The 15,593-nt window shown below is 42.0% G+C and overlaps 1 pseudogene; it reads right to left on the bottom strand.

The window, feature by feature from the left end:
• Window positions 1-14,804: 14,804 nt before the first annotated feature.
• Window positions 14,805-15,159, bottom strand: LOC114634641 (annotated as a pseudogene).
• Window positions 15,160-15,593: the final 434 nt, after the last annotated feature.

The following is a 15,593-nucleotide window of genomic DNA, read 5'->3' as shown; positions in this document are numbered from 1 at the left end:
TTTACCCTGTACTGGCTCCTCTGAGCTCAGTACGAATTGGATTACTCTGTTTTTCCAGCAGGGCTTTCCCCTTCTTTGACCTTGTCTGGGAGACCCAATACTTGAGGAAGGTTATGTAGACCTTAGCAAATCTGTAAGTTAACTTCTATTTCCTGGACAAGAACCTACAAGTACCTGGGATTCTGGGAATCCCTATCCATACAGATGAGGCATTCACAGAACTTTAAACTCCAGCCAGTGATTTCCATTCACTCTGAAAACTCCCTCCCACTGTTCAAGGTTCATATACAGCCTTTGTTTATCCTGAATAAAATGTATGTGAGCCAGCTGTTTCCATGAAGATCTTCAGAGAAGCGTGCCCCCTTCCTTTCTTAGCCAGACCTGGATCCTACAGACCCCACTCATTCTGAATTTCACTTCATCCTTTCAGCTCTGTGTGCAGAAGTGTTTGAACATGTCTATTTCCATTCCTTATAAAAATTTAGCTTTCCTATATATGTGAAAGAGAAAAAAAAATTGTACATAAAGAACATGTTCACCCTCATGATGGATTTATTTGTTATATGGGAGGGTGTATAATTCAGTTTTTTTCCTGCTCTAATTTTATATTGTGGTGACTTAATAAATTCTTTTCTATTGTTTACATGAAGGCATAAAATAGTATTTTTTATGACTTAGATATCTTAGTGAAGGGACACCAACATTTATCACCCATTTGCCTAGAGGACAAGACAAAATTTAATTGTGTATTGGAGTTATTTCTGGCTGATGAAATATCACCATACTCTTATAAGACACATGAAGGTTTAGGTTCATGCAGCAATACAAAACCAGTTGTCAGTTCAGTAAAAAATGCAATTCAAGAGGATTCAAGTTATTTGCTCTGAGTTCTCTTAGAAAAGAGCATGTGTAACCCGGGCTATGAATGGAGTTCCTTTGCCAGGCTACACTGTGAGCCGGTTCTTCTCTATTCTTTTCTAAGCATGGGTTTTATTTCTGCCATCGTTTTTTATAGGCAGGATCTTACATTTTAATTTTTCTCTGACTGTTACATCCATCTACTAAATATTCAATCTAACTCTCTTGGGTATTTTTGGTTAAACATTGCAATTTTCCTTTAGTGTCTATTTTTCTTTTGCCTAAATTTGTACTTTAACTTTCACAGAGAGTATACCATTCATCAGATAATTTCTTTTCAAGAAAGCATTAAAGAGTTTATTAGGAAGGATGAAGGATTTATTATGATAGTCATCACTTTTTTGACTATAAGTTTAATTTAGAAGAATCAAGAACCTTCCAATTGAATATCTGTTGATACAGCACAATTGATTACTTTAACCATGGTATGTTCCAGGCTTTATTCTGAACCAGAAAACCACCAATACCTTAATAAGAGAAATGAAAATAAAATTATTTCTAATTGCAGTAAAGTAGGTATCAATTTATAAACACTGATTATAAGAAACTAGCTTTTATGACAAACATTCCCCTTTATTATAAAGAAGAAGACAGTATCCTCAAGTACAATTGTTAGGGGATATAGTGTACCATCTGTACTTACACTTAAAATACAGTATCAGTTGTCTGTCTCTGCAGGATTGGAAACCCTATCAGTAAATCTGTTCAGGTTCTTGTCTATCTCTGACATCTGTGAAATTTTTACTTAAGTGAACAGGTCTTGTCCTTAATGACAAAAAAAATATGCAGATCAGATACACAGAATTCAAGCAATTCATGATTGTTTGAATTAACTAATTATTAGTTAATTATTTAAATTAACTAATACAATGTGTTATTTATGTACTTAATAAACATTTATTGCTTATTGTATTTTAGGTCTTTTAAATGGGATTATCTCCCAATGGACTCCTGTATTTAGACACTTGGTCTCCTGTTGGTGGGACTGTTTGGGGAGATTTAGGAGATGCAGTCTTGTTGGAGGAAGTATGTCACTAGGGGTAAGCTTCGGGACTTTAAAGACTCAAGCTTGCTCTCTGTGCTTTGTCCTCTTGTGGTTAAGATGGAAACTCTCAGTCTCCAGCTCCAGCTCCAGCTCCCGCTGCCATTCTTGTCATTCACTGCCATTCTTCTTGGCTACAACCCATTCTTACCCCTCAGGAATCATAAACCCAAATAATTCTTCCTTTGCCTTGGTTATGTCATTCTAATCACAGCAATGGAAAGGTAATTAATACAGGACCTCATATTACTCATTTGTAAAACAAGAAGTATTCAATTAACCAGTCTTCAAAACATTGGTAGAAATATATTATAGCCTGAATATGCTACATGCTCATGGACATTGTCTTTTTCCATCAAAATGGTGTCTGCTTTTATATTTGTTCATATATATATGTATATGTATGTGTATGTGTATGTGTATGTGTATGTGTATGTGTATGTGTATGTATATGTATATATATATATCTGTGTGTGTATGTATCATTGATTTGTTGGAAATAGTAGCTACAGAAGAGGAAATAGGCATGCTGTTTTTACTAACAATGTCCTCTTATAAAACACTTTCTATCACTTCATTCATTGATGAAGATATGGCCAATTTATAGATACACATATCAAGGCAGTATCTTTACAGTCAGTTATACAGCTGGCAATAAGGAATTGCCAACTATACTCCAGTTTAAGCTTCATACAATCTGTTAGTATAAGCCTGAACTCAAAGTGACGTCACATTCAGGTGCCAGGTGACTTTTGCATCTTTACTGAGGCAACAAAGATAATCACTCCCAGAATTCACCTGTCTTGCTCACCTGTACCCAGGAAGTTACATCATCACCTGCTTAAATATTTGGGACTGCCCCAATCTCTCTCTCTCTCTTTCTTTCTTTCTCGTTTCCTCCCGCCACTTCTCCTGCTCCTCTCTCCCATTCCCCTCCCTAAGTAAATTCCTCCCCATGGAACCAGGTGGACCTCGTGTTGTCTGTCCAAACCACACCGGAATCTTATATTTGGTGCATTGGCTGGCTGAACCGACTTCCCCAGGCACCGCACGGCCTGCGTGCCCTGCTGGCTCTCAGCACTGCTGCTGCTGAGACAGAGGCCCACATGGTCAGCCATTCCCGCTGCTGACCCCTGCCAACCCAGCAGCCACACCACCTCCCAGCAGCAGCAGAAGCAGCAGCAGCAGCCACAGCCTCCACCCACCCATGATCGCTACACCTCTGCACCAACCACTGTTCTCACCACCCCTCTCCAAACTTCCACCACGTGAGCTGTGCCACTGAGGCCCACCCCTCGCCCACTCAGTGCTCTGCTGTGTGGGTTAGATAGACAGACACACAGGTCCCCGGTTCCACCTTCCAGATACCAGACTGCACAAGCTCTCATGCACACAGTGACATTTTAATCGGTAGGGAGTTTCTGGTTCGTGTGAGGGACCCTGAACTCCTGGTTAGCATCTGGCCACCGCTTCCTCGACTAAAGGGTTGGCTTTTTTGCCCGAGTACACCTGACTGGCCTCTAGCCGAACTATTACTGTTACTCTGATAGGACCTTGGGCCGATTGAGTGATTTTCCCCCTTTCGGAAATAGCTCGTAGCCCCTCCCAAGCTCTTGCAGCTCCGCAGAAGCCCTGGTACCAGGTGGCTTATGTCCTGGCTGGCTAACTTCTCGTGGGTTAGCCCAGTTGAGGACCCCAGATAGTCTCGTGATGACCTGATTATCTGGCCTGAGCCTGATTCTATTGCCAACCTTTCTTTCCAGACGCCGAACTGATAGCTTGGTAAATCTCACTAAATGGGCTCATCACCTTCATCCATACCAGCAGACACCCCACTAGGCTGTGTACTGAAAAACCTCAAATCTTTAAGATTAACGCCTGAATTGAGGCCTTCCAAAATAATACGCCTTTGCAATAAAGTCTGGATCCGGTACCCTTTAGGCAATGGGCTAATGTGGCCACTTAATGGCAGCCTAGACCCCATCATTTTAAGGAGTCTTTTTTTTTTTTTTTTTTTTGGTTTTTTGAGATAGGGTTTCTCTGTGTAGTTCTGGCTGTCCTGGAACTCACTCTGTAGACCAGGCTGGCCTCGAACTCAGAAATCTGCCTGCCTCTGCCTCCCAAGTGCTGGCATTAAAGGCATGCGCCACCACTGCCCGGCCATTTTAAGGAGTCTTAATACATACTGCCAGCAGTCCTGTATCTGGAATGACATCCCTTACATCCACGCATTCATCTACCTCCGTTATACCCCCTCCATGTGCTCTACCTTCTCTACACCCAAGGTTCTCTTAGCCATGACACCTGCCCAACTGCCAGACGACCACACACCTCTGGACCCAGCTGACAAAACTCTTCCCCTCTGACAAAGGCCTGTTTCCATGCTCCTGAAAACCCAAGCTGCTACCTTGGTTTCTTCTTCTCACCAGGGCACCTCTGAGTCCACTGGCTCGACCTCCCCAGACCCTGCCTTCTGTGTCAGCTGCAGGCCATACTAACCACCCTGCACTGGCACCAACCTTCACCCCTCCTATCACGAATTCCAAAGTCAAGTGTCCAACCCCTTCCCCTCCAGGGACACTGAAGCCAGTGTCTGTTCTTCCTCTAAGGGAAGTGGTTGGGATTGATGGCCTGGTCAGGGTACATGTCCCTTTCTCACTGAGTGAACTCTCTCAAATAGAAAGCAGACTGGGCTCCTACACTTCTAACTCTTCTGCCTTCATTAAAGAATTCCAGTGTATCTCTCAGTCTTACAGCCTTACTTACCATGACATACATATGATTCTAACTAATAACCTACTTCCAGATGAACGCAGGTGAGTTTGGGATGAGGCAAAAACGCATGCAGATCAGATTCATCAAACAGACGGGACTTATCCAGTTGGATCAGAAGCTGTTCCTGACCAGGATTCTTGATGGGATTATAATTCCGCAGGTGGTATCTTAGCCAGAGATAGATTTATAACATGTCTTTTGGCAGGCCTGAGGAAGGCGGCATTAAAGTCGGTTAACTTTGAGAAACTCCAAGAGGTTGTCCAAGATAAACAAGAAAATCCATCTCAATTCTTAGAACGCCTTACAAAGGCCTTACTGCAGTACACTAATCCAGACCCTGAAAACCCAGAAGGTAAGTAACTTCTTATGACCTACTTTTTTTCCCAGAGCTACCTCGACATAAAAGCTAAACTTAGGTAATTGGAGAGGGGGCCCCTAACTCCACAGGCAGAAGTCTTGGTGCTGGCCTTCAAAGTGTACCATGAGAGAGATGAGAAAGCCTGTAAATAGAAATACCATATGCTGGCAAAGGCTGTCCGACCAGCCTCAGCCACTACCCCAGACTCCTGGTCTTTGAAGGCTCAGAGACCACCTGGCTCCTACTATAAATGAGATCAACATGGTCATTGGGTCAAGGCCTGTCCTAACCCCAGCAAGCCAAGGGGACCATGTCCCAGGTGCCATCAGGGGGACATTGGGGTACCGACTGCCCTCATGTCACTCAGAACAGAGGGACATTGCTCCCAGAAAACCCCTCAGTTGACCTTTTTGGCTTGGCCATGGAGGACTGACGGGGCCCGAGCTCTCTCGACCCGATCATGCTCATCACTAGCAGGGAGCCTCTGGTAGATATTATGGTGTTAGGAAGAACCATCTCTTTTTTTTTGGACACTGGGACCACTTACTCGGTCCTGATGGATTTTGGGGGACCCACCTCACCTTCTTGTTCTCCTATTGTCAGGGTAGGAGGACAACCTTACCTTCCTCATCAGACCCACCCACCCACTTAGTTGCATTTTTAGTGATGTGCCTCTCACCCATTCCTTTTTGGTAGTGCCTACATGTCCTGTCCCCTTATTGGGAAGAGATATTTTAGCTAAGTTGGGAGCTTCTATTTTCTTTGCTCCACCAATTCGCTTGAGCCCAAGCTTGCCAGCAGTTCCCCTGCTCCTCCTTTTAGCCAATCACCCTACTAACACTAACATGTTATTTCCCTTACCAGCTTCTCAGGTGGACCCCCGAGTTTGGGACGTCCAGAACTCCTCTGTTGCTAAACATCATTCTCCCGTTGTCATTCAGTTACTGGACTCTACCAGGTACATCTGCCAAGCCCAATACCCTCTTTCCCTCCTGAGCCTCAGGGGACTTAAGCCTATCATCGCTGACCTCTTAAGGAAAAAACTCTTTCGACCTACCTCTTCCCCTTTTAACACCCCTATACTGGCAGTTAAGAAACCTAATGGTACCTATCAACTGGTTCAAGATCTCAGGCACATTAACTCTGCCTTAGTTCCCCTCCATCCTATTGTAGCTAACCCTTATACACTTCTCTCTACTATCCCCTCAGGGACTTCTCACTTTTCAGTCCTAGATCTCAAGGATACATTTTTCTCTATCCCTTTAGACACCCAGTCACAGGACATATTTGCCTTTACCTGGACAGATCTTGACACCCACTTTTCTACCCAACTTACCTGGACTATTCTACCTCAGGGATTCTGGGACAGCCCACATCTGTTTGGGCAGGCCCTGGCTTCTGACTTAATCTTTTTATCTCTCCCTAGATCTAAGATTGTATTTTATGTAGATGATGTTCTTTTCTGTAGCCCCTCCCTAGAAATTAGTCAAGCTGACACAGCTGTCCTTCTAAATTTCCTTTCCAGTCGGGGCTACAGGGTCTCACTTCCTAAAGTCCAACTGTCCACTCCTCAAGTCACCTATTTGGGACTAGAAATTACCCCAGCACACAAGGCTATTACCTTAGATAGAAAGAACCTGATTCAGTCTCTAACTGTTTCTTCAACAAAGGAAGAGATTTTATCATTCCTAGGAATGGCTAGCTTTTTGCATTCATGGGTTCCTTCCTTTTCTCTACTTTCTCGTCCCTTATATGAAGCAGCATTAGGCCCCACCCACCAACCTCTTCTCAAACTGGTCACTAAGCCCTTCCAAAGGCTCCAACAGGCTCTCCTTAAGGCCCCAGCCTTACATCTCCTGGACCGGACTCGTCCTTTTTCCCTCTACACAACTGAAAAAGAGGGATTTGCCCTTGGATTCTTAGGTCACCAACTGGGACCATCTTTTGCACCTGTAGCATACTTGTCAAAAAGACTAGATCCAACCATTCAGGGATGGGCACCTTGTATTCGTACCTTAGCAGCTGCTGAACTCCTTATTTGAGAATCAAAGAAACTAACTCTGGGATCACCTATAACTGTCCTCTCTTCTCACAACCTGTCACAGCTCCTGACTTATAAAGACTTACAGACTCTACCTCCCTGCAGGGTTCTTTCTCTTCATGTAGCTCTAATAGAAGACTCCACTCTCACCTTTCAATCATACCCACCTCTTAATATTTCCAATCTTCTTCCCCAACCTAACACTGACTACTTTCTACCTCACTCCTGTACTGAAACCTTAGAAGAACTATTACCTCCTCCTTCACACATACAGGAGAGCACATTGCCTTAAGCTGCCTTTACCTGGTATACAGACGGAAGCTGCTTTCTTCATGAAAGTGGTCAGGAAAGCTGGCTATGCCATAATGTCAGATACCAAGGTGGTGGAGGCACAGGCTCTTCCTGCTCATATCACCAACCAACAAGCTGAATTAATAGCCCTTACCCGTGCCTTCAAGCTGGCACAAGGACAATCCCTCAGTGTTTACACAGATTCCAAATATGCTTTCCATATCCTCCTGTCCCATGCTGCTATCTGGAAGGAGCAAGGGTTACTTACCACAAAAGGAGGATCAGTAACTAATGCAAACCAGATTATGGCCATGCTAAAGGCCTCCCATCTCCCCAGAGCTATTGGGATTGTCCACTGCAGATCCCACCAGAAGGATGACTCTATAGTCTCCAAGGGAAACAATGAGCTGATGAGGCAGTTAGAGCTTCGGCCCTTAGGGGCCTAGACTTATCTCACCCTCCCAAGGAGTTTCTTACACTACAACTCACATCCCCACCTACACCTACACCCCTTGACACTCCTCAGACTCTGTCCTATCTTCACCAACTCTTTCATTCTAACAGCCAAGCGTTGTCTCATTTTGTTAAGACCCACCTAGAGCCTACTCCTGAAGACTTAAGTTTCCTAAAATCTATCACTGCTTCTTGCAAAATCTGTCAGATGTCAGGTATTGTAGCACCCCTTTTCCTACCCACCAGGCTAGAGGTTCCCTTCCTGGAACTGACTGGCAACTTGACTTTACCCACATGCCCGCTGTAAAACATGGTAAGTACCTCCTGGTCTTGGTAGACACCTTCTCAGGCTGGGTAGAGGCTTTTCCCACAACTAACAAAAGGGCTCAGACAGTCTCTGATCTCCTTCTCAGAGAGATCATCCCCTGTTTTGGTGTCCCTGCTTCCCTCCAGTCAGACAATGGGTTTGAATTTACTTACCAAGTTTCTCAAACTGTATCTAAGGCCCTAGACATCCCCTGGCATTTTCATATCCTGTATCATCCTCAATCTTCAGGTAAGGTAGAGAGAAACAACCGCTCTTTAAAAACCACTCTTGTCAAGCTGTCACAGGAACTTCACCTTGACTGGGTAAAACTCCTACCTCTGGCCCTTTTCAGGCTACGAGCCCTTCCCAAGCGACCTCTCCTCATTTCACCTTTTGAACTCATTTATGGACATCCAGTCCTAACTCCTGGTCTTTCACCTAAATGTTCCCCCCTCCCAGACCATCTGCTCACCCCATTACTTTGCCACTTCCGTTCTCTCTTGTGGAACTTTGCTGACCACCATCTACCTCGACCACACACTGTCTCCTGTCCACTGCCTGTCAACATCAGAGACCAAGTGCTTCTCTCCTCTCCAGATCATCGGCCCTCACCTCTCTCTCCCAAATGGCAGGGTCCTTTTAAGGTGATCCTTGTGACCCCTACAGCTGATAAACTTGAAGGACTCCCTCATTGGGTCCACTTATCTCACCTTAAGCCTGTCATTCCCCCATCTAAAATCAATTCTCCTTTATACATGTCAACTCTAACAGGACTGTGCTCTATTAAGCTCCAGAGGACATCGAGACCACCTACCTTGTCCTCAACCCCAGAAAATGAGACTCCACTCCGGCAGCCGAGATTGACCTCACTGGACTAGACATGTGTTTCTCATCCTCCCCTAGCTGTTTGTTTCTATCCAGGTCAGCCCTCACATCTGGATGTACGACATCTGGATGTACGAGGTTCAGGAGACACCCACAGAAAACAAACAGTCTTTCCAAACATGGTCAGGAAACTGCTCCATAGCCAGATGCCAAGAACCAATCCAAACTGCATCCAAGAACCATCCCTATATCTGATATTCCATCTAAATATTATGTACTCGATTCTTGCTTTCTTTTGCCCAGATAGAAGAGTACTGGTCTTTTCAGATATATATGCTAGGTTCACGGACCAACCACTTCTTCTACCAACACTGAAAGACACTCATTTCTACATACAAGACCCTCGAGTTTCCAGTTATGGTGCTTCGGGACTGACAGATGCCAGGTGTCCTGACAGCTGAAGAAGATGGTCTTCACCAGTTCTCCCAAGGAATAACATTTTTGGGGAATTTCTTGTTACAGGATTACCAGTTGCTGTCCACAGAAGAGCCTGATACACACATCCATGGAATGGGCCCCGATGGTGAAAAAGTCAGCTCCTCCCCCCAACAGACTATGCCCCTACACAGCAGGAAGTAGTTTAAGAGACACGGTGCCCCAATTCCTCTTTCACCATCGGCTTCCCCTCTCCTTTTTTCTTTCTTTTTTATAAGAAAAAGTGGGGTATGTTAGTATAAGCCTGAACTCAAAGTGAGGTCACATTCAGGTGCCAGACGACTTCTGTATTGTTACTGAAGCAACCAAGATAATCACTCCCAGAATTCACCTGTCTCGGTCACCTATACCTGGGAAGTTATGTCATTACCTGCTTAAATATTTGGGACCAATCTCTCTCTCTTTCTTTCTCTCTTGTTTCCTCCCGCCACTTCTCCTGCTCCTCTCTCCCGTCCCCCTCCCTAAATAAACCCCTTCTAGTGGATCCAGAATCTTACACAATCTTTACTTATTGTGTTATTAAAATCAATTAATTTTCTTTTAACCACTGATAGCCAGAGTGTATTTGATGTAAATTTATGAAGACAGCTAAGGTACAAATGATATTGACAGTGTTGTGGTTTTTAAAATAACTTACTTCTATTAGTCACAAAACCATAGAATAAAAGCAGAAACCATTGAGAAGTCTCTTTTACCCAACCTTTAACCAAATGCAAGGCAATTCCTTTGGCTACTTTTCAGATTGCAGATGGTATAACATGAAACATAAGAAACATCTTGGAGTTCTTAATTACTATTTCTCTGTAGTGCAGCTTGAAATTAGGGATGGTGATGCCTCCAGAAGTTCTTTTATTGTACAGGAGGCTGAAGTGGAGAACTTGAGTCTAAGGCCTCCCTGGTTAACTTTATAAAACTCTGTATTGAAGTCAAGTTCACCAAGAAAATAATGAGGGATAGGAACAAACACATAGAACACTTGTACTGCAAATATTAAGAGTCCCTATGTTCAATTCTCAGTACTAAAAGAAAACAGAATTAGATAATGCACATTGCTAGTGACTCTAGAAAATACCATCAAGAACTGGAAAAATGACAAGGCTGGAGAGATGGCACAGTATATAAACAATGTTTTTAAAGGAGTATAAAGACAGACACTCAGTGTCTAACCCATACCCACATATATGTGTACACACATGTATATGTACTAACATTAAAATTTATGTACACACAGGCACACACACACACACACGTGGTGGAGCATCCTGGAAAAATCAGGAAGGTGCAACATTTGGCTGACATATATACTAATTTCCCATATGTTACAAAAAGCTTTTAAAGATGTCTTTTAAAAATGTGTTTGTGTGATTTTTTGTGTATGATATGGAGAGTGATTTACAATAGCCATTTTTCTGACTTTACATGAGTGGTTTCACTAAGTATATAGTAAAACATCACGCATTTGGGTGTTCAGAACACGTAGCAGAAATAGGCTACGGAAGCCTTGTCATGAGGGTTCTCAGTTGGCGTTACTGATAGAGAAGGTCACAGGCAGAGCATCATGTCTCTTTTTGTAAGTCTTTGAGTCACAAGAAATAGCAAGAGAGAGATAACATCAAATCAGGCGTTCGAAGCATCCATACCCTGTAGAAACTGATTGGAGAAGAAAACAAAGCAACGAGGAATCATTGCAGACTTGAGGATCCTAAGGGAAAATAGCAAGTAAATGTGTGTGGAATCCTTAGTGGAATTCTAGAAGTAAATAAAGAACATTAGAAGGCTAGTATAATTCAAATTAAAGTCTCTGTCAGAGGACAGGGTTGTTCTTGGTTTTAAATTATTTGTGATCATTAAAAGACGAGAGAGGGGGACATATGGGGACTCTCTGGTTATTTATGCAGCTTTTATCAAAAGCATCTTTAACATTAAAAGAAGAAAGAAATAATTGTGTGGGTATAAGAATAATAAAATTTTATTAAGTGTTGGAGAGAACTTTAAGAGAAAAAATTTAACATATGGCAATTGTAATATGAGCGTACTGCAACCAAAAATATCTCTTATAGGCATAACATCAAAGGATTATTATCAAAGTTTTTAATTTACTCATTTGTTATTCTACAATGGTTGAAGATACCATTGTAGAATAAAAGGGACTAAGAAGGGAAAGTCAGGATGTATGATTGTAGCAGGAGGGTTCATTGTGAATGTCAATTTTATGTGAGTGCTGTGTCATCTTGCATGATTTTGCTTGCATAGCACTTATGTGTATGTTTATTGCACTGTATCCTGTAGGCATAATGTCACTGTGTATTTTGTAAATATTATCCTTGTATTATTTAGATGCTGCTTTCTCTGCCCCATATCTGGTATCAATCCAGACATGGCACTGTAATACTTATTCTAAGTATCTCCTGTCCAATGCTGTGTAAGCGTTGCTCCCTATTTATTTTCTGATTTGTCAGTAAAAGTAGATCTGCTAAGGGACAGAGGGACAGGGAGAGAGAGAGAGAGAAAGAGAGAGAGAGAGAGAGAGAGAGAGAGAGACAGAGAGACAGAGAGACAGAGAGAGACAGAGACAGAGATAGACTAGGGTGGGAAGGAAGAATTCACCATGAAGAAAGGGTCCAGGAGCCATCACAAGAACACACCTGGAGGAAAGAGAGCCAGACAAGTACTAAAATGTAAGTATCTAGGGGATTTTGACTAGAAGGAAGCCAGATTAGCTCAGATTAGAATAGATCAATAACTGCTCAGACCTTGTGCCATAAAGCTTGATTAAATAAATTTTATAGTCTCCATCTCATTTATTTGGGATCTAGCCAGGATAAAGAAAAATTATCACTTTTAAAATTGCATTAACCATGCCCTTAAATAAATTAGTTACGGAAGAGTGTATCAGCAACATTGTTATGAAGAAATTCAGTCACATTTAAACAAGTGTGTTAGGCTTTCTAATGTTGTGCTAAAACATGATGATCAAAAGGGACTGTGGAGGAAAATGTGTATTTCAGATTACAGTTCAGTTCCATAGTTTGTCATTTCAGGAAACTGGGGCAGGAACTCAGGACAGGAACCTGAAGGCAGGAAAGGAAGCTGAGTGCTCCCATGGAGAGGTGCTGCTTACTGAATTGTTCTTCATGGCTTGCTCAACCCGCTTTCTTTTAACATCCAGGGTATTCTGAGCGGGGATGGAACTACCAACAATAGTCTGGGACCTCCCACAGCAATCACCAATTAAGGAAATCTCCCACTGGCTCATCCTTAGGCTATTTTTATGGAAGCAAATGGAATTTCCTCTTCCAAAATCACATTGACATAGAGCTAGCCAATACAGTAATTTAGAACAACTTTAAGGTTTATGAAAATGATAGAAAAAACTAGAATGAAATTCAGTTAAGAAATGAGGAAATAAACTGTACCATAGACACTGTTAATCCCAAATTAACAAACCACAGACCATTGTCCAAAGTTGGCCCATTGCCTCTTTTTATAAATTAGGTTGTTACTAGAGTAAGGACAATAATTTATTTATTTATTTATTTATTTATTTATTTCCCATAAAAAGTAAAATCAAAGTGATATACAACAGCAGGGTTAAATCTTAATATTCCTAGAGAAAACCACATAATATTTATAAGTAAGAATATTGGACACAATGTACATACATGTGGTTTAAATGTGGAAAACAAATTTGTCTTAGTTAGGGTTTCATTGCTGTGAAGTGACACCATGACCAGGGCAGCTCTTTAAAGGTAAACACTTAGTTGGAGCTGAATTACAGTTTTGCTCATTATCATCATGGAGGGAAGCATGGAAGCCCACAGGCAAACATGGTGCTGGATGAGGAGCTGGGAGGTCTACATCTTGATCTCCGGGCAGTAAGGAGATAACTCCATGCTCTACACTGGGCAGAGCTTGAGCATAGGCAATCTCAAAGCCCACTCCCACAGTGACAGAATGCTTCCAACAAGGCCACACCTTCTCCAACAAGGCCATACCCACCCCAACAAGGCCTCAGCCACTCCAACAAGGCCTCAGCCACTCCAACAAGGCTACACCTATTCCAACAAGGCCATAGCTTCTAATAGAGCCACTCTTTATGTTCACACATTCAAACACATGAGTCTTTGGGGGCCACTCCTATTCAAAACACTACAAAATGTCAGTTTTTCAGCTTCTGAATAGAAAAATTATCACAAACAGAAGAGCTTAAGATGCTTAAAATGCTATAAAATTCATTATAAATTTCACAGAAATTGTGTTTAGTTCAATTCTTATAGCTTAGGTTAGAATGATATTAAAGGCAGAGGTTCTCTTCCAAGCTCATTCAAACTGAAACAATTCAGTTTCTCATAGTTTTATGTTGGAAAGGGTCTCTTCCCTGACACATAGCTTTAAGCACACAGCAATTATATGCTGTTTAGGATTCTCTAGAGGAATTCCTTGCCATGAGCCCCTGTCAATCTTCAAAAGCAAAATGGAAAATCCTGTCCAAAAAGAATCTCCTACAGTTGGAAGAGTCCTTTCTGGGGTTCGTCTTTTACTGGCTTGCTGTTAGGTCACACTTTTTGAGTTTAAGTTTCCTGTGGTAAGGTCAATTGATTTGGGATATTAATGACATTGTCAAAATCGATCACGACACCTTTTAAATTAGTATTTGAGTGAAAGACTATAGCAGTGCATGTGCACCAAGGCCTGGCAATACTGGAATCCTTCAATTCTGCCTATAGAATGCAACATTGATTGTCAATTCCATTGATAATGTTACTTCAGAAATGGAGGAAAGAACATACATTTATTCCAAGAGTTATAATTTGTCTTCCAGTCTACATAAAGTATTCTCTTTCTTCAAGAAGCAAAAGAAAACCATCAATTAAGATTCAAATTTTGGACGCAGCAGAGATGGCTCAGTGGTGAAGAGGACTGGTGGCTCTTCCTGATCACACTGGTTTAATTCCCAGCATCAACATAGCAGTGCACATTTGTCTGTAACTAGTTTCAGGGCTTGTGACATGTGTATACAGACATACATACAGGCAAAATTCCAATGAACATAAAAAATATAATAAATGTAGTACAATGAATGCAATTTTGTTTGCTATTTAGCATCATTCTATTTATTTATTTATTTATTTATTTAATGGCTCTTTTCAGTTTATTGCATGAAGGAGTTACACTAGTCCAAGTTAAAAGCGGACCCCAAATGATTACATTATACAAGCTGTGAGGTTTTTAAACTTTTGACAAGGGACAGAAGGGAAATTCTACTCATTGCAAGGAAATCCTCACTTAATTCTCCGAGAGCCACAAGCACTTAAAACCCATGAACCTTCAGCTGGTCGTCCTTAGCCAGTCCAATCTCTATCAGGAACTGGCATATGTTCTTGCGCTGGTCACCCTGTAGCTGAATTACTTCTCCATATTCTAGATGCTCAATTACAGTACCATTGCAGGCAAATTTCTTCTTAAACGCCTTCACTAGTTTCTTTTTATCGTAATCATCAGCGATCCCCTGGACGGTTTGTAAGGGTCTTCCTGCCGTTTCTCTGTTGAATTCTTATATGGATATAACCCTCAGTGCCAGCAGGAAGCAGGTCATCATCCTTACTTGCATCAGCAAAGGGGTCGAAAGAGTGGAGGTTCTGGATAGCGGACATACGATACGATTCCTTTTCCTCGATGGAAACGGCCTGCGGAAGGCAGCTGTGGGAGAAGGCAGGCTTGCATCTATGACTCCTGATCTCTTTCCTATGTTTTCTATTTCCAGGGTATTCTCCCTTTCAGATTTCTTTATTGTTTCTATTTCCATTTTTAAATCCTGGATGGTTTTGTTCAATTCCTTCACCTATTTGGTTTTGTTTTCTTGCAATTCTTTAAGGAATTTTTGTGTTTCCTCTTTAAGGGCTTCTACCTATTTACCTGTGTTCTCCTGTACTTCTTTAAGGGAGTTACTTATGTCCTTCTTAAAATAATCTATCATCATCATGAGAAGTGATTTTAATTCTGAATTCTGCTTTTCCTGTGTAATGTGGTGTCCAGGCCTTGCTATGGTGGGAGAACTGGGTTCTGATGATGCCAAGTAACTTTGGTT

Source organism: Grammomys surdaster, unplaced genomic scaffold (genome assembly GCF_004785775.1).
Source record: "Grammomys surdaster isolate TR1022 unplaced genomic scaffold, NIH_TR_1.0 1036, whole genome shotgun sequence".
Taxonomy (NCBI): domain Eukaryota; kingdom Metazoa; phylum Chordata; class Mammalia; order Rodentia; family Muridae; genus Grammomys; species Grammomys surdaster.
Note: the sequence above shows the minus strand (reverse complement) of the source record. Positions and strands in the feature narration are given on the sequence as shown.